This window comes from Ambystoma mexicanum, chromosome 9 (assembly GCF_040938575.1).
Source record: "Ambystoma mexicanum isolate Mex_15411 chromosome 9, UKY_AmexF1_1, whole genome shotgun sequence".
NCBI classification, from domain to species: domain Eukaryota; kingdom Metazoa; phylum Chordata; class Amphibia; order Caudata; family Ambystomatidae; genus Ambystoma; species Ambystoma mexicanum.
Window position 1 is genome coordinate 944,763,720 of NC_090931.1, and position 18,744 is coordinate 944,782,463.

Genomic DNA, 18,744 nt, shown 5'->3' on the forward strand with positions numbered 1-18,744 from the left:
ATTTTTTTTTCGTAGTGTACAATGCTATGTGATGCCACTTCTTGTTTTGGGTGAAAGGTTGTGTTCCATCGCTTCCCGCGATATCACTTCGGGGTGGGGTCAAATGACATCACTTCCTGTGATGTCATCAGGGGGACAAGGGTCGTGTGATGTCACTTCCGCTACCCCTGGCATTTTGGTGAAATGACGTCCCTGACTGTCATCGTTCTTAAAAGCATGCTTTCCACTAGAGTTTGTAAATATGAATTTGACAAAGAATATGTACATTTTGAATGTGTTTTTGCAAAAGTACATTGGAATTCTTCCAGTTGATCCAAATGAAGGGGTTATTTTGTACAGTAACTGTATTTGATACGTGTCTTTATGTTGGTCACTCTAAAAAAAATGCGGTTACTTCTAATCTTTAACATAGTGTTTTTATAGCCTCCCTGTTTCCAGGTTTCAGTGTATTCTAGTACACTTCCCCTCCTCCCTCAACCTTTTTACACACGCATTCACCAGTTAAATGGGAAAGTAAGACTGACTGGGCACACGCTGCATCTCACAATTGTGCAGCATGAAATATCTATCATCAGTGAAACATTGTGACTTCTACAACTGTGTGTCTCAGCTCTGCGTTCCCTGTTGCATGAGCTACACTCCCTCTTCCTACAGAAAGTCCTCTGCTCATGAAATATTGACCTTGTCACACAACCTGTCTCTACCTGCTTCCAGTGATGTACCAGCATGGTAACAAACCATTCTTTGATGTTGGAGGACGAAGTGATTGAAGTATGGTATTTGGAATCTCCATGCAAAATGTGTATTCCTACAATGGCCTCAGTTTATAGACAAAGCAAATTATCATATGTATAGGGAGTAATCCATTGTGGACAAGCTTACCAAATAGCTAAATTGGCTGTACATTTCCGCTTTAGACTATTCTACTTTCTCCAGTATACAATTTGATTTTACTTTCTTGATCGCTGAGCTGCTTGCCTTTTATTTTGGCGTACTATCACAGGCTAACATTCTGTAGAATAACTTTAATCAGTATAGGTATACATGTTCTATCCCTCCATTAGTTTAGTATATTGACTGATTAAACCTTTGAATTTACAAGGGTACAAATTACTAGTTCTGCAAGCTACTAGCTAGGCATTAAGTCCCAAATACACACACTACACAATTTCTTACTAGCCAATATCGAGTGCAAGTTTTGAGGCCTGCTTCAACATACATTACAACATTTGTAAGTTTTATGGCCTTGTATGCTGTTGGAGGATGTGTACAATTCAGGTTTAAAAATTTGCACTTACCACTAGTGATTGACCTGTTGCAAGTAAAACATGGATATATATATATATTTCTGATGTTTGTTAATCTGCTTAGAATCACATGATGTGCATAGTCCGACATCCAGTGGTCACTGCAGAGTATTGCATTTTGTTTTCATAGTCGAAAAGGGGACGTCGACAAGGACGGAGGAGATCCTTCGGTGCTGCCGAACACGTGGCCTGGCCGTTATCCTTCGGGGTCGTTATCACTCTTAATTGTATCCTCCGCTATGGAGAGGACTCAGTTTAGATTTTGCCCACGCTGTAAGGGCAAATTCACATGGAAAGACGAGCACAAGCGGTGTAACCGTTGCTTACCTCTCGACCACAACAAGGAAGGCTGTGCGGTCTGTAAACTTCTTCGCCCAAAAACTTTAAAGGATCGCAGGGTCAAGAGGTGGGCAGCTACGCTATGTCGCCGCCGAGTGTTACGAGGACAGTGATAACCTGACCTCCGTTTCGGAGGTTGTAAACCTCTCTAGGGAGCGTACCCGCTCCTCGTCTGTCCCTGGCCCGACAAGTTCGGCTCACGCCCTACTTATGGGGATGAACACCCCGGCGACACTGACGAACACAGAAAGCATAAACCTAAGCACCCAACCCACGGCACTTCGTCGAAGACGAAGAAAGCCCTAGCGCCAACGGAGACGCCGGACCCACCGGCGTCCTCCACTGACCGTAAGGGTCGCAAGCCCTCCCCGCCACCGCAGACGGGACTAGCGACTGGGCTACCTACAGACAAGGGCGCTACCACCAAAACGGCAGGCGATGCGCCTCGTAAGAGTGCGACCGTCGCCGAAAGAGACTCGGCACCGCCCAGCACGACGCCCGATGAACCCTCGACTAAGAAATTATTCGTCGAGAGCTTGGCTCGTATAGTTCCACTAACGGCCAGAGACGGATGGCGAGCGATATGCCGGAGACCGCTCACAAGGCCAGGGAGACGCCAAGAATGCCGGAAGGGAGGCAGGGACCGCTCCCACCGTCTAAGGAAGGCCCTAGCCTACGAGAAGGTTTCTCAGAAGGCGAAGGGACTTTATCCTCGACGTTATGGGACAGATCTAGACGGCTACAAGCAGAAGAGCCTCCTTTTTCGCCTCCAGACCGTTCTGGGTTACCACATTGGACATTTGAGAGAATCCAATCATGTATGGACAAACTGGATAGATTTATGTCCACTCCTGAACATAAAACACCCAAGAGGCCATGAGAGGTACTTCATTAGGACCCCAGGGCTAAATATCCTAGACTATTTAACCCCCTTCAAGAGGAGACTAATACTTATGACCTCACTGAAGAAGATCCTCACTTCCAAGAGGACGAGGAGTTCTTAAATAGTGAAGACCAACAGAATTTCGAAGTAGAAGGTTTTGAGGAAAACCCTGACATAGGTGGGGGGGGGCTTCGAAGAAGACCCAGATGAAGGTGGCTCACAGCCTTCGCAGTCACCAACAGTGTCTACAGACCCTGAGAATCTGAACCTTTCCTCTCCTCAGACCACACCGGTCAGGAATCCGTCACTGATAGATGACCAACCCACTTTCAACGCGCTACTACGGAAAGCAGCAGCGCACTTTGAAATTGAGACTGGGGAAATTACTCCCGATACTGATTTTGTAGACAAAATCATTAAGGAGAAACCTCCCACTAGCCAGACCATTCCCCTCCTCGCCTCAGTTAAGAGACAAATCATCCCATCGCTGTCTACACGTGTGTTGGTCAGAGGGGACAACCCAAGAATTGAAAAACTGTTTACTCCCTCTCCCTCTCCTTCGGACCCATTATACATTAAGGGTCACTCAATACCAGATTCCTTGGTGGTAACTACCACAAGGAAAAGAGCAAGGGTCCCGCTATCAACTAGCGAAGCACCCCCAGAAAAGGAAGGAAAGAAACTCTACGCCCTGGGCAAGAGAATTACAGCCTCGGCAGCTTTTTTCACCAGAATTGCCAAAAATACCTTACTGGCAAGTTATGCTGATGCCCAATGGGGAAACTTACACCCAAGACCTCGAGGAAGTCCCTGAGCCCTTAAGAACTCGCTTGTTAACCACGGTAACGGAAGGAACTCTGGTTAACCAGAGCATCATTAAAAACACTCTTGATGCTGCAGAAACGGATGGCCGTTCTTTAGTCCAGGGGAGACTTCTGAAGCGTCATGTCTGGCTCCGCAACTCCGGTTTTAAGCCAGAAACCCAGGCGTCGCTCATTAATAAACCAATAGAGGATTGTAACCTCTTTGGGAAAGCGGTGGATGACGCACTGGAGACTGCAAAGAAGGATTTTGACACCCTAAAGACTTTAGACCAGATCTCAAGGCCTCCCAATAAGTGAGGATTCGGCAACAAACGCTTTTTTCGAGGCTAACATCAACAACGGCAACAACAACAGCAGTACACTGCAGGCAACTGGTCCTCTACTCGGAACTAGTGGCCAATACACTCAAAGAGGACCACGCCGTGGCAAGGGTAGAGGTCGGGGCCCCACTCCCAGAGGATCCCCGGCTACCAACACCAAATGACCCGAAGGTTCGGGTCCCCTCCCATGCATCGCCGGTCGGGATCCGGTTAACATCTTTCCTACCAGCATGGGAGGGAATAACATCAGACCGCTGGGTATTGTCAACTATAGCCCGCGGTTACTGCATAGAATTCAGTCGGTCCCCCAAGTACAGACGCCCAAGGGGACGACGCTGATCACCGGTGCACCTCGCCATCCTTCTTCAAGAAGTGGAACTGCTGCTACTAAAACGAGCAATAGAGGTCGTGCCTCTATCACAGGTAATGGAAGGTATTTATTCAGTGTACTTCCTTGTACCCAAAAAGGACTTAAAGGCATGGTCTAGTAAAAACTTTTATTGTCCCTACGGGTCGGCCATGTTTTTTTAAGCCTAAGTGGCTCGATTTTAGAAAACTTTTCTATGGACCTTACCCGAATTTTCGGCCATTAAACGCACGCGAAAACAGGCACCAGGGAGCCGCCATTTTGTGATAATCCTATCACTTGCCGCATCGCCCTGGCTGACCTGCTTTTGCGGCACTAAATCAATTCCCCCGCCCCTGAGCCTGACATTATCAAAACATTCATATTCCCCGCCTCTCTCCGTGACGTTACTGTGCTGCGTAGGCAAACGCGCCCAGTCGTCTTCTACGCGACTTCACACAGAACCCGGAAACCAACACAGACCATCTCACAACACAGCGCGCCACAATTCGGAATATGAAACTGTACTTTAAAATTAAACAGCAACACAGTACATTTGGTAAAGTACATTTATTTGACATTAAATGTTTAGAGAATATTCAGCAATTGCCATATGAACTCCGAAAGCCATTTATTTTCTTTTATCTGTATCCGCAATGGTACACAGGGTGTTGCTTTTCGTTAAAAGAAGCACTTTGGAAGCACGGTGAACCGCAAGGCTGTTCCATCAACTAGGCACTAGTCCATCGTAAAGGTTGATAGGTTGCTTCTAGCCACTAGTACATCGTAAGGGCATGTGGGCCCTTGGCGATCGTCCCATAAAATTGTCAGTGTGCTCCAGTTGTTCACACAAAGCTGCAGGTGTCTCACGAAGAAACCGTCTGCTGGTGTCTCAAACCGATGGCAGTAGCAGAAGTGGAGCCAAATACCTGTTATGAAAACAAAAAAATTATAATTGGTCTCGCCAGCCGATCTTCATTAATATTACTCATTTTATTTATTACAGCCGATCAGAAACTATTTGCTTGCAAGGATAGTTCAATGGAGTATGTTCGGCTCTAAAATCAATGCGAAAAGTAACGAAATAAATCGAGGCCAACACACAATGATAAACAACAGTTAGTCTACATGCGTGAGGAATGATATGATATGGCATTTGTAACGCGCCTATACTCAAGTGTTTCAAGGCGCGACGAGGCAGGTGGGGAACAAGGGCAGACAGACAACGATCCTACTAGGCTAGGTGTCTTTCTGATCGCGCATGGGGGGTAAAAGTGCTGTACATGGTTAGTTGAATACAAATTAAATAATCGGGCCAGCTGGTGGCAAGTGCAAGGTAAATGCCGGGAGAAGGGGCTGAAGGATACAGAGACAGTCTCGTAGTGCAGGTAGGCAGTGCAGGGAAAAGTGGCTGGGCCAAGGACCGAGATCGGTGAGACCAGTGGACCTGCATGCCCATGTGCCCACTACGAACACGTTTTCCTTGCTTTTCCTAGCTCTTCATTCATTTATTCATGCATCCATTCATTAAATCTTCATTCCGGTATAAAAGCGTGTAAAGATTTACTTACATTAGATTTGAAATTTCCATTGTGTGTCTTCGTAATGCAGTCTGTAAAACGGACCGTGCTCTTGACAACGATTTTTCGTATACTGAACTAAAATGAAACTCTGTCTAGTTTCTGAATGTTCTGCCTTATCGTCTCTTACGTTATTGCGCACCCCCTTCAAATGTAGTTCTTTCGGCATGGTCCCTCTCTCAAGGTCAAAAAACAATAGACCCTTATACTTCCAGTGCGACTTGTGGGCCTCATCTGGGCGCGAGCTGAACAAAATCAAAGCTGCTGTCCTTCGCATTCTTTATTTGCAACATCACGTAGTATAGGCATCTGTGAGAACTTGAAGTTTAGGATACCTCTATGTAGTGTGCCTCAATGTGCAAATGCGAACTGGCTTCTCTCCCAAATGCCACGGCCCGCTTGGCGCGTTCTAAGTGCCCCAATTTTGTCTCCGTTGTCTGCGAGCTTTGCAGCCCAAATTGAGACCTTTAATTTTTGGAGGAAGGTCAGGGAAAGTATAAAGTACCACAGGAGTTGAGTTAAAAGTGAGATTTATTGTTTTTGTTTTATTATTTGCAATACGCAAGCATCCCCTGCATTAACAGTGCGCAACAGTGCGCAGCATTTACATTTACATGAGATGAGACATGAGAAAAATATATACATACACATATATGAGGTGAATAGAGAGAATTCAAAGGTGACACCCAGCTTGTTCGCCACCCATGATGGTGAAGGTAGGGGTTAGGGTTACAGGTACACTGTACAATAACATTTATTTACAAAAAGACAATCCTATTGCAATTATTTAAACCGGGATTTGTACTTCACAACCAGCTGTGCTTCGGGTGGGCATGGCACAGTCGCAATGTTCGGTGGCAATGGATCACTGCTCTGCACAGAAACGTCCAAAATTCCATATCTGTGCTTCTCTAACGCAGCAACAATAAGGCCTTTCACAAAGTCGAACTGCATTTCATCATAGACTGGTTTGATCACCCATTGCTTACTTCGTTTTGAAAACACCTTAGTGTAGCGAGGCATCCTTACTTTACCCCTAGTCCTAGATTGTTCACATCCGACATTGCTGTTATGGGCCAAGACCGCTAGAAGAGTGCAATGTTTCATGCCCCGAAAGCTAAAATGCAAGCGCTTTGGCCTGTACTTTAGGCACATATTGTGGAACACCTCCAAATCTCCTGTGTGACAGAATTCTGTCAGTCCTCTCAAATCTCTTGATATAGTTTTGTCGAAAACAATCTTCTCAATGGCTTTGTGTGTCGGTGAAGATGGAATCAACCACTTCTTCTTCCGTGCCTCCTCTGGGGACAAAGGGCCATGTTCACATTGGTGGAAATGTTGATTTGCTGTCCAGCGTTGAACGTTGGTACAGTGGTGCATCAGTGACCGCCATTTTTCAAGTAGTATTTCCACTGACCCTTCACAAGTTTTTGAGCTCCACCAAAGATGGTTGGTGATAGAATGGGACCACTGCAAAATACTTTCAAAACCTTTTTTTTTTTCCTGCAGCCGAGATTTTCTTACTGATTGATTTAACAAGATGCCATACGTCAAATTGATGATTAATATGTGGGAACTGCTCTCTCATTGTCTTGGCAATTGAAACGTGTCTGTCCGTGGCTATGAGGTCGATGTGCATTCCCCTTGATTGTAGATATTCCACTGATTTTATAAATCCTAGTTTCTCCATGGCCACTGACGATGTACATTGTGTTACCTGCACGACCACCGAACTCACAATTTTCTTACTATCCATGTCCTGAAAGTGGTAGGTGCAGTACTTGGCAGAAAATCCAGGGCTGTCGCACTGTCCATCGCCGGCTAGCCTGAATCGTTTGCCTTCGAATGTACTTGCTAGAGACAATTGTTCAATTTTCCAAGCATCACTAATGTCCGGAAACAGATAATCACGTTGGTATATGTAGTACAGCGCTTTAGAAATGAAATGGAGTCCCACAAACTGAAAGAAAGCCTCTAACTTTCTAAAACTGGAGCCACTAAAAAGTGATGCAGCTGCACACAGTAGATTGCCTGCTAGCAGTTTCCCCAGCATCGGTTGTGCAGACCATGAGAACTTATGATTTAATCTACAGGCGGCATTTATTTTGACGTTACTGCCTTTTATTTGACGAGTCACATTAATCAATGGCTTCCCACATACTTTCCCTCTAATGGAATGCACACATTTCAGCATACTTATAATTTCCATCAAACAACTGTCGAATACAATGTATTTGCTCTCTTTCATTAGACTGTCATCCTGCGTCAACGTTGTTTCGTCCTGTGACTTTGTGGAGATTTCAACACATTGGAAAGTAATATCGCTGATATCAAGTTCTGATGCGTCTATGGATGCTGCGGCTGGTTCATTCTCTATCATTTCGACATCTATTACTTCAACATTGATGGGAGAACACAACAATGTCGACAGGTTTTTGGGTGGCAAATTTTTGGCGGGTGTAAATTGTGTGAATTGATCTGCAACTACTTCAGAGCTATCTTCAATACATTCAATAACATCTTCTTGTGGTGGTGCGGTCGCACTGTAGCAATGGTCCAATGCAACTTTGCTGTAGTCTCCAAACACAGTTAATTCATGTTCTGGCCATTGGACATGAGCATCTCGAGCCTGAACACGCCTCGCCTCAATTAATAGTTCCTCCATAGTGTATATGGTCTGGCAAGCAACATTTCTCATTCGCTTCACTGTCTGTGTGTGTATAGTTCTGACACCCACGGGTAACTGGAGGAGAGATTGGAAAAGGGATGTTCAGTTTAAACACAAGATAAAGTGTAGTCCAATTGACTGGAAAAAAACATAAAATAGTCCCCAGCACATTTTTTTAAAATTATGAACCGTTTGTAACCTTTTTTGTTTTTTTTTCTTTGCAACTTTTTTGACTCGACCTTCAACATCTGCACGCTGTAGCTCCGATTCGTTTCCGCATGTCCTCCCTTCCTCTTGCGCTGCAACAACTATATTTTTTGTATCCGCATAGACAGCACGGAATGAGGCTCCATCGTCTCCCTGAAACATAGTACTTTCATTACTGTGTATCAAAATATTGTTAGCATAAAACACACGTGAGGATGAACACACAGGTACATCTCAATAGCCAAACACGATTTAAACAGTGTGCAACAATCAAACGACAAGTATTCGACCAGTGATGATCTATTTCCATGGAGCTGTCAGTATCCATACCTCTGGCTCTGCATGGACTGCCATGAATGGTTGTATTGGAGAGGAGGCATCCGCATCTCCCTGAAACACAGTACTTGCATTAGTATGGTTTTCAATATTGGAAACATAACACACACTTGGGGTCGAACGCACAGGTACATACAAAGAGATAACCACAAATGATGCATTGTCTAAAAGAATCAAGGAAAATCTAAATATGATCACATTTCATCGACTTATTTCTCCGATTTATTTACATCTGCATCATCTAAATTGGATGTTGTGATTGCAGTGGAAGCTTTGTCGTCTCCCTGAAACACAGCACTTGCGTTAATAGGGAAGAAAGTATAGCAAATGGAATCACGTTATATGATCACGCATGATGGAGCTGTCAGTATCCATACCTCGTGCTGCTGAAGAATATCTATGGATGTTGCAAATGTAGTGCGCACTTACGAAAGCTGTTGCGCTGATTCGTATACGCATGGTCCCGCTTCCACTTCCCCTGGAATTACTTGAATGTCAGGCTCTGCATCAAGTGCAGGGGTTGACGCTCCATCAACTGCCTGAAACATAGTACTTGGATTAGTGAGGGTTACAATAGTGAAAACATAACACACACCTGGGGTCGACAGCACAGGTACATATCAACGGCTAACCACGAATGAAACATTGTGTAGAACAATCAAACGACAAGAATTCCAGCTCTGATGATGCCGCTCGATGGAGCTGTCAATATCCATACCTCCTGCTGGTGAAGAACATCTAGAAATGTTGTAGATGTGGTGGACGCTTCAGCATCTCCCTGAAAGACAGTACTTGCATTAGTATGGATAACACTAATTATAACTGAAAACAAACACCAGTGGACGATAACTAAGGTGTATATCAATTGGAAAGCACTAACCAAACTTTCGGTAAAATAATTACACGATAGAATAAAACTATTACTTGACATGCATAAAACAAGTATGTAGCGGATTAGCCTAGTAAGATTACCTGATACGCGCTAGAAGTGGTTGATAACTGCGACCACGTCAAGGATGTAGAATATTCAGTTGTAAAGGTAAATTAATGATTGATAATGAAATGCCAATATTAAAAATAGCCATGTAAGGTGACAGAATACTTGAAAAATGCTCAATACAGCACAGTTCCCTGTATGTATATGTGTGTATATATATATATATATATATATATATATATATATACTCCTATCAATATCGAAATTATTACAAGGGATAGAACACCTACAATATCAATTAATCCATTCGGCTATCTACACACTACCTCAAGGCCTAAAGCTAAATCCGGACCCTTGACTCACCAGTGGCGGGATGTGAACGAATAGAGTGGGAATAGCGTTTTCGATCAATTTCCTTGTCGTTCGCCGTTTATTCTTCTTTGTTACCCAAGATGTTGTGTACATGTCCAAGGAAAAGTGCCGGCTGCAGATGCAGTATCGATCACCCCTCTTGTCCTGTAAGACTTGTTGGACTCTACTTTCCAGCTCATCCAGTGGATATCCGCAATGTCTGACCGATTCCCTTATTCGATCAACAGTTTTTGGGAATACATGCATGGTTCTTCGAAGGGCAACCGGTAATCGAACAGGCAGGCATTGTTGATAAATCTGAAAAGTAAATATCGACATTATTATACAATCTTCATGAATAAAGATTTGATACAAAAGTAAATGAATCATACAATGATCAATGCAAGGTTTGTTTTGGTCGCAGGAACTATACCAGTTCATTATGTGTGGCTAAGTATTTGCATGAGTTGCAGAAATGTATAAATGATGTGACTAAAATCTGGACATGTGACTCGTCCCTTGGATGTTCTGTCTTGCACGAGAAGGAAACATGCTTACATTATAGACTGGACCCCCGAAGGATGCAATTCGATGACAATAGACAAAGATGAAAATCAATAGATCTATTGATAACATAGCAATGGAAACTCAAGTCAATAGCAATGAGACCAATGAACATAGCACTATTGTGTACTCTACTCGCAAATAGATAGAAATTTAAAAATCTACGAAATATGACTAGGATACATGACCTTACCTTGACCAACAAACAGTTGGATTCAGCAAGCAGAGCAGTATGTTGCAGGAGACTAGGTGGGTGGCCACAGGTAGCACACTGATGGGTTTGCTCTAAGCGGTCACAGAAGTTCACGGATAGCACGACGACAAGTAGATTAGCGTAGATCTCAGTGGTTGCCAGGTAGCACGTTCAGGAGTTGACTTGCAAAGCACAAAGATGTTCTCATGAGACATATCAAGTGGTTTATAAAGTATTAGAAACAGGGGTGTGTTTGTGAATGAATGACGTATGTATGTCGTGGTATTAGGGGGGCGGCCTGCTTCAAGGGGAGGCCTGGCTGGAGACACGGGGTCTGAGGAGGCCATGTGACCGATGGCCCCTTGGCGTGGGATCCCTTTTGAAGTGTACATGTTTGGCACCTTGGCCTTTCGCGCCCCTGACAACGCGCATCCACTGGCGCGAACCGCCTTTGATAGAGGGGAGTGGGCTGGATGGGCCTGGGGCATGCAGATAAGGCACAGGAAGACTGCTGAATGGAGACACACTTATGTGGATTGCAGGGGGGCGGCCTGCCTCAGGGGAGGCATGCATGGAGACACGGGGTCTGAGGAGACCATGTGAACGATGGCCCCTGGGCGTAAGATACCTTTTGAAGTGTACATGTTGTTTGGCACCTTGGCTGTTCGCGCCCCAGACAGCCCCACATGCCAGCGCTCATCCACGGGTGCGAACTGCCTTTGATAGGGGGTGGGGGATGGATGGATGGATGGATGGATGGATGGATGGATGGATGGATGGATGGATGGATGGGCTGGTGGGCGTGCAGATAAGTGTGTGGGAACGAGGGGCCATCAGGCCTCTCTCGATGGCCCCTCTCATGCTTTACTTCTCAGTAGAAACTCGGACCAAGTGCCTCCAGTAGTGGGTTCACCCCTTGCCCTTATGTGATAACTTTGGTTGACAATCGCGTAGATGGGACCACTGAGCATGACTCTTCCTCTGAGATCACTGTCCTGCATGTGAACCAGCCTGAACTAAGCACATCGCTCGTTCATCTCCATAAACGTGTCCTTGCCCACACACCCTCGCCAGTGGAAACTTACTGCCATTGTGACCCTGTGTACCTGCAAGGTATTCTCTTCAAGTGCCAGACCACTGACCACAACATGATGCCCACCTAGCAGATCCCCAATTAACATTAGACCCCTACTGCAGCATATCGTTGCTTATCAATAACAAATGCCACATACCAGAGATTCTTGTGAGCACAGACCCACACTTCAACCGGTGTATTACAGTGGTCAAGACCCTTAACCTAAGGCCTGTATAATCCAATGTTAATTGTTAGTATAGATATGTGTGACTTATCCTACTGAAAAACTTTGAACTAGTGTTATTTAGTGCATGCATTATCGAGAATATTTTATGTTAGCTTAGATAGTGACCACCCTGCTTCACAGCGATCAGACCTTCACCCATTCGGAGCACAGATGTCTGACGTCCATCCTTGAATGGAGACACACTTGATTCATTTTAAAAAAATCGAAACAACCGTTGTTAAAATATATGTGGTGTTTTATTTTGTATTTTATTTTCATGACACAAAAATACAAGACTTTAAAGATTATACAGGTCAGGTTGCAGCACAGCAAGAGAAAATCCCCTGTACTTACCGCTGTCACTCGGGAACGTTTCTCTTATGGCACGAACGGCACAGGCGGGTATCACTCTTCGAACGCGGTGTCCAAGCCTCCCGTGGAGCCACCATGTAAAGGAATGATAGGCCACCAGCCTGTACCACCTGTGAAAAGGAATGAAACAAACTGTTTTTAAATGACCAAGATAAGTTTAATAAACGTTTGTTGTCAATGACAATTCTTGTAACTAATGGCATTCTGCACGGACAAATGCTATCTAGACAATGTACACTATTGAACGACTTACATGCGTTACAATGATATGTAGATGTAATTTTGGATATAGTAGAAGAACATGAAATAGGAGTGGCATGACAAGCAGAGTATACTTAATCGTTACTCGGATTACGAGGACGAACAGTTGCGCGAAGTTCGTGCATAAGCACCATCATTATTCTGAAGACAGGCCCGTGTGAGGCAGGCTGCCCTGAAGTCTGGCAGCTCGGTGATGCATTGCGGTCGTGGCTCGCCTTCCGAAATGTAGGCCAGGCATCCCGAGTTTTCTCGGCAGCAGCAGTTCTCCTCCTCGGTTGGCATTAGCTTGCACCGATTGCATGTGCACCAGGTGGAGACGCCGTCCATGCGACTAGGCCCAGGCTCTTCATCTGTTGATTTGTCCTGCCAACTGCCGTCCGAATCCCCATCGTTTTCGCATGCTTCCCTTTCCAGTAGTTCCTCCTCGGTATACTCGGGCTCGTACATGTAGGGCATTATTGTAGCCATTGTGTGGTAAACAAAGTAAAATAATTTACCGAGATGGTACAGGTGTTCACACGGGCTACAAGCGGCGAAGGTAGCTGACCAGAGCACAGAAACAAGTCACAAAATACTCAAAGTAACACAGAGAGGAATCGAATCGAAAATCTGCTGCTGTGTGTTGTGAAACGGTCTGTTTATACTTATTGAGGAAAGAGGCATCCTGCCATTTCCATGGCGACACGTCATTAGCTGAAGCGCAGCGAATGTTGACACAAGACGTGCTTTGGCGTTGGGGAAATAGGCGGTACGAGTCTGCTGATGACAGGCTCAGGGGCGGGGGAATTGATTTAGTGCCGCAGAAGCAGGTCAGCCAGGGCGATGCGGCAAGTGATAGGATTATCACAAAATGGCGGCTCCCTGGTGCCTGTTTTTGCGTGCGTTTAATGGACGAAAACTCGGGTAAGGTCCATAGGAAAGTTTTCTAAAATCGAGCCACTTAGGCTTAAAAAAACATGGCCGACCCGTAGGGACAATAAAAATATTTACTAGACCATGCCTTTAACCATGTGCCCTGTACTAGATCTGCGAACAAATTTGTCAAACCTCAAAAAATTTTGCATGGTGACCTTACAGGAAGTAATCCCCCTGCTTTCACAGGGAGATGACATGACAACACTGGACATGAAAGATGCATACTGTCCTATTTTAATGTTGCCAGCGCACAGAAATTATCACAGGTTCATGATAGAGGGCAAACACTACCAGTTCAGAGTGCTACCCTTCGGCATAGCGTCAGCGTCGAGGGTATTCACGAAAGTACTGGCAGTGGCAGCGGCCCACCTGCGCAGGTTGTCCATCCCAGTATACCCTTACCTCGACGATTGGCTCATAACAGGGGATTCTTACGAGACCTGCTTGTCAAATACCCAAAAGACTGTAGATCTTTTGTTCCAACTGGGCTTCTCCATCAACGAGAAGAAGTCCAGCCTAGACCCCAGCCAGATCAAACAATTCCTAGGGGCTCTAATTCGAACAAAGGACGGCCTTGTCTTCCCCTTCAACGAGATGGTCCAAAATATGCTGTTACAGATTCCCCAATATGTGGCCGGTCGATAGGTGATGGTACGCAAAGCAATGCGTTTTCTAGGAATGATGACATCATGTATATATTTGGTACCTCACGCGCGCCTACGCCCAATGCAACAGTGGCTCAACAGCCAGTGGTGTCAGGCCAGCGGACAATGGGACGATCTAGTGGTGGTCTCGCAGGCCTTGGTTCTCTCGCTACGGTGGTGGTCGAAGGAAAACCTTGTAATAGGGAACCCATGCGCCACCCCCACAGTGGAAGCCACTCTAACCACAGACGCATCCCTCACAGGATGGGGGGGCTCACCTATCCCATCAGACTGCACCTGGAGTTTGGACTCCGAGTGTAGCGTCCAAACACATAAACTTGCTGGAACTGCTAGCGGTCTTCAAAGCACTGAAGGCTTTCCAGGCACACCTGCAAGGGAAGACAGTGATGGTCCTCACAGACAGCACCACAGCCATGTACTACCTGAACAAGCAAGGGGGCACACACTCTCCAGGACTGTCCAAGCTGTCCCAGAACATCTGGAAGTGGGCTCTCAGACACATGTTCCTGGTGTCACAACATGTACCAGGGGAACTAAATCTGCTAGCAGACGAACTCAGCAGAGACTTCCCTCTTAAGAGAAGACATCGTCTTCGACGTTTTCACACAATGGGGGTTCCCAGAAATAGATCTGTTCGCAACTCTGGAGAACTCCCAATGCCAGGTTTACGCCTCCAGGTACCCCCAGAACCGATCTAAGGGGAACGGTCTCTGGATAACATGGTCAGGGAAATTTGCTTACGCCCCCCCCCCCCCCCTTACCCCCCCAACTCCCCTTCTCAACAAAATAGTGCACAAGATGCACCAGGAACCAGTCACCATGATACTAGTGGCCCCTATGTGGGCCCGAGAGCCATGGTTCGCTCACCTGATGGAGATGTCTCTATCTCCACCAGTAAAACTACCCTGCCCGTACAATATGCTGTCACAGGACAGGGGCAAGACGATACACCCGTGCCCACAGACCATGAACTTAGCAGCCTGGCTCCTGAGGTCATAGAATTTGGACATTTACAGCTCCCTCAAAGATGCATGGACATTCTCAGGGAGGTTAGAAAACCTAACACTCGTTACTGCTATTCTAGCAAGTGGAAGAGAGTCGTCATCTGGTGTAGAAATAAGAGCGTCAACCCCGTCACTTATTAGACTCAGGATTGGTCTTTAATTCTATTAAAGTTCTTCTAGCTGCACTTTCCGCATACACCACTTCTCAACTCAAAGTGTCATGGTGGAAAGTTATTACTGCCTTCATGGAGGCAGTAAAGAGGATACACCCTCCTATAGCTAACCCAGCTCCCGGATGGGACCTAAATGTGGGACTTACCAGGCTTATGGGCTCACCCTTTGAACCCATGCACAAAGCTTCCCTTAAGAACCTCACTCTTAAAACTGCTTTCCTAATAGCTATCACCTCCATTAGGAGAGTGAGTGAACTACAAGCGCTCTCTATACTAGACCCCTTTGTAACAGTTCACAAGGATAAGGTGGTTCTACGCACACATCCTAGGTTTGCACCAAAATGTATTTCTAAATTCCATGTCAACCAGTCAATAGAACTACCAACGTTCTTTCAAACCCCTTCAAATTTAGGAGAAAGGAGCCTGCATACACTAGATATGCGCAGAGCCGTCATGTGTTATATGGAAAGAACTAGACCTCTGAGAAAGACGAATCAGTTCTTTGTCTCGGTGGCAGCAGGAAGAGAAGGAGATGCAGTTTCAAAATCCACTATATCTAGATGGATTGTCCAATGCATCACTCTGTTTCTCTCTTGCTAAGAGAGAACTACCCTTCGAGCCAAGAGCACATTCTACTCGCGGTACTGGGGCTTCCATAGCATTCATTGCAAATGTCTTGAGTCCATTTGCAAAGCAGCAACCTGGAGTTCTGTACACACCTTTACAAAACACTACTGTCTAGATGCCCACTCTAGATCTGATTCTCAGGTGGGACAAGCAGTATTAAGACATATTTTTTTCTACTGTTCCTTCTCACAACCCACCTCCAACTCCGGGTACTGCTCGCTAGTTTATGCACAGCATGTGATTCTAAGCAGATTAACAAACATCAGAAGACAATGCAATACTTACCGTAAAAGCATTTCTGATGGTTGTATCTGCTTAGATTCACATGCGCCCACCCTTCCTCCCTGCTCGGATGGAAGGAACATCGACATCATTTATCTATCTCTCTCTTTTCTGTACTCGCTCACGTCTAATGGGCTCCCTCGGGGCAGAAATAATACAAACAGGGACCTCGACGCGTGAGGGTTTGCACGTCAATAGGGATAGTGTTACAGACACGCCTTGTCGACGTCCCCTTTTCGACTACGAAAACAAAATGCAATACTCTGCAGTAACCACTGGATGTCGGACTATGCACAGCATGTGAATCTAAGCAGATACAACCATCAGAAATGCTTTTACGGTAAGTAATGCATTGTTATATATATAATAAAAGCCAGTTCACACCAGCACTCCTCCATCACGATTTTAGAAACCACGCCAGAGTCCTGAGAAATCACTGTAAAAAAAGTCCTTTAGTTAACTCATGGTGGCCGAAAAAGAGCACGAGTTGAGCACACTAACGCATTTCACCCTAAACTGGCTTCATCAGATTGTTAGCGGCCGTGTAGTTATGGTTAAGTTGCTAAACTCATAGGAAGAGCACTTTTTCAGCGGATTATAACTTGGCTCCCCGTGGAGGGAATCCTCACCAAACTTTGTGTAAAAAAAAAAAAAAAGTATATGGGCGGCTCTGAAATGTTTTGCCAAGTTGGGGGAGGTTATAGGGGGGATCCCAAATATTATTTTTCCCCATAGACTGAATGGGGGAAAGACTGCTACAGGTTCAACGGCTGGACGGATTTTCACCAAATTTGCGCCAGGAGCGGGGGCTTGGTCCAGAAAGCGTGCTTTTGTGTGTTTGGTGGAAATCGTACCAGTAACTTTGTTACAAAACACTGAAATGTACGTTCCCAAAAATTTGTGATATCTGGGTCCGCTCCGGTGACCCATTTCCCTGACTGCTCAGCGGACAGAAGTATCATTGGGTTGCGATACGGCATGGTGTTGGAGAAGTTTGGACGCGGGCGGTGGTTGGCTGGAGGGAAGCGTGCTGTGCGTCAACATTTTTTGGGGAAGCCGCCATGGTGTACCGGAGGACAGTGCAGCGGCGGCGACAGGGTCTGCCAAATGTACTGTACGCATAGTGTCGGCGGCCATAAAGGAAGGAATGGCTGGGGGCGTGAGAAATGGTTCATGTGACATAGTAGGCTAGTATTTTCTGTGGTGATTGGAGGCAGCTGTAGTAACAATCCCTTAGTTTCTGCCACAGTCTGTTTGCGGGGAACTGTTTTCGTGGTGAGTTGTGCCAGCTCATTTGCAGATGAGGAGTGAATTGCTCATGAGATGGGTTGGGTGGGAGCGCAGGTGGTGAACCGCTGCAAATGGAAAGCGGTAGTTGGGCACATGGATGCATGCATGGGTGAATGAATGAATGAAGGTAGGTGCGGTGGGTCTGTGGAAGAATTACACTATTGGGTGATGGTCGAAGGCCGTAGCCTGTAGGGCATGCACTGAGGAGTGTAGGGCTGCATCATACACACCCGAGGAAGGCATGTCTCACTCTAAATCTGGTACAGGGTGGTGCTTGTAAGGTGCGGTGTGTGCCAATTGGGTGCAGTAGCGTTAGTGCTGCCAAGTGATTGTGGGTAGGTTGGCAGTGACACAGTACTTTATGAATGGCTGTGGGTAGACGTGGTGAAGGATGTGGTATGTTTGTGCATTCAGGTAAATGCAACCTATGTTTGTGATTGCGTGTTTTATGGTTTTGGGGGAATTGGGGTGAAGTGCTGCTAACTACGTGTGGTACGTTTGTGCAAAATGGTAGCTGCCCACGTGGCCATCATGTTAACTGTTGGCATATGCTGCAGCATAGCACCTTAGCGGATTACAGGTTGGGTAGGGGTGTTGGTGGCAGTGGTATCTATGTGCATTGTTGCAGAAGGTGACATCGAGACCTGCATGGTGGCATTACGTTGGCGTGAGTGTGCTCAAGGCCTAGACTATTGGATGCATGGCCGAAGGCCGTAGGCCATGCATCCAAGAGCCTAGGTCTTCAGGGCACGCACGCAGTAATGCATTTTTCAATGTGCATGAGTTAGAGGGTGGTGACATGTAAGGAATGGGTGTGGAGGTCATTTCAGCCGTTATAGGCCCCTGTTGCAAATAGATTGTGGGTAGGTTGGCAGTGGCACAATAGTTTGTGAATGGTAGTGGGTACGCCCATAGTATGTGATTGAGAGTGTACAGGGATGCAGGAGAGAGTGTCTTGTTTGTACATTATGGTAACTGTTGCAATTTGTTACTGCATGC

General features: G+C 45.8%; 1 protein-coding gene across 2 annotated transcripts in view; it reads left to right on the forward strand.

Moving 5' to 3' along the window:
* Window positions 1-18,744, forward strand: part of LNPK (lunapark, ER junction formation factor) — a 1,074,215-nt gene that overhangs the window by 113,470 nt on the left and 942,001 nt on the right. The window lies entirely within an intron of this gene.